General features: G+C 39.3%; 1 pseudogene; it reads left to right on the top strand.

Moving 5' to 3' along the window:
- The first annotated feature begins 43 nt into the window (after window positions 1-43).
- LOC105504663 lies at window positions 44-1,104 on the top strand (annotated as a pseudogene).
- The last annotated feature ends 450 nt before the right edge of the window (window positions 1,105-1,554 follow it).

Below are 1,554 nucleotides of genomic sequence, written 5' to 3'. Positions count from 1 at the left end.
ATGGGACGCGGGGCTCTGCAGCCGCCAGACGAACACGGCGCCCTGGACGCTCTCTGGCTGCTGCCAGTGCGTCATGGGCTGGGTGCCGGTGCTCTTCCTCACCTTCACGGTCATTTGGTCTCACTACGCGTTCGTGGTGGAGCTGTGCTTGTTTACTATTTTTGGAGATGAAGAAAATGGAAAGACCGTGCTTTCCCTTGTGGCTTTGCATCTGTTCTTTGTTATGTTTGTATGGTCCTAATGGATGACAATTTTCATATCTCCCCCTTCCCCCTCCGAAGAGTTCTACTTGTCCAATTCTGAAAAGGAACGCTATGGAAAAGAATTCAGCCAAGAAAGACAACAAGAAATTTTGAGAAGAGCAGCAAGAGCTTTACCTGTCTACACCACGTCAGTTTCAAAAACTATCAGATACTGTGAAAAATGTCCGCTGATTAAACCTGATCGGGCTCATCACTGCTCAGCATGGGACTCATGTATTCTTAAGATGGATCATTACTGTCTTTGGGTGAATAACTGTGCTGGATTTTCTAATTACAAATTATTCCTGCTGTTTTTATTGTATTCTCTATTATATTGCCTTTTCATGGCTGCAACAGTTTTAGAGTACTTTATAAAATTTTGGAGGAATGAACTGACAGTTCCGCGTGCAAAATTCCACGTCCTGTTTCTTTTCTTTGTGTCTGCAGTGTGCTTCATCAGCGTCCTCTCACTTTTCAGCTACCACTGCTGGCTAGTTGGAAAAAATAGAACAATAATAGATTCATTCTGTGCACCCACATTTTCATATGGACCTAATGGAAGTGGTTTCTGTCTTGGATACAATAAAAATTGGAGACAAGTCTTTGGTGATGGAAAGAAATATTGGCTACTTCCAATAATTTCAAGGTTGGGTGATGGTTGCAGTTTCCAACTTGCCTTATGTGGGTGGATCCAGAACAAGCTTCTGTTACAAACCAGAAAGAGTATGCCAGAAGTGGCTCAAATCAGACTTTTCCTTTCAAACAGCTTAGTGAATCCAAAAACCTCTTGTTGGACAATGAATTTTTCACTCAGTGGCTAGAGAATGGAGCTGAAGAATGCATCATCATACCAGGTGTATGAAAACATTATAGACTGATATTTTCAATTTCATTTGCAAGAAAATGATGAATAGAATGAAATAATTGAAGTATAAGAGAAGTTATATTTTTTAAAAAACAAAGCCTTTGTACAGTTCCTGGGATCCACAGAAGCACTACTCCAGAGCAAGATGATGCCTTAATCTTAAGTGTCGATTTGTGCAGCACTGACTTAGAGCTACAAAAGTGACTTAATGTTATTCTGGAAAAAACACTTACCTGTTATGAGATGCTATAGTAATGAGCTATCATCACATTTTAACATGTATATGTATTTTTTGATACCTGAATTGCATTATTAGAATTGTGAGTATCCATGTAAATTTTCACTACAAAAACACAAGCTTAAAACCTTGTCTTAAGTAAAGTACATCTAGGGCAAATGGTGGCTGAAAGTGAATATATCCAAATTACCATTGCTTGTACTGTATAA

The sequence above is a fragment of the Colobus angolensis genome, unplaced genomic scaffold (genome assembly GCF_000951035.1).
Source record: "Colobus angolensis palliatus isolate OR3802 unplaced genomic scaffold, Cang.pa_1.0 Scaffold94, whole genome shotgun sequence".
NCBI lineage: Eukaryota > Metazoa > Chordata > Mammalia > Primates > Cercopithecidae > Colobus > Colobus angolensis.
Note: the sequence above shows the minus strand (reverse complement) of the source record. Positions and strands in the feature narration are given on the sequence as shown.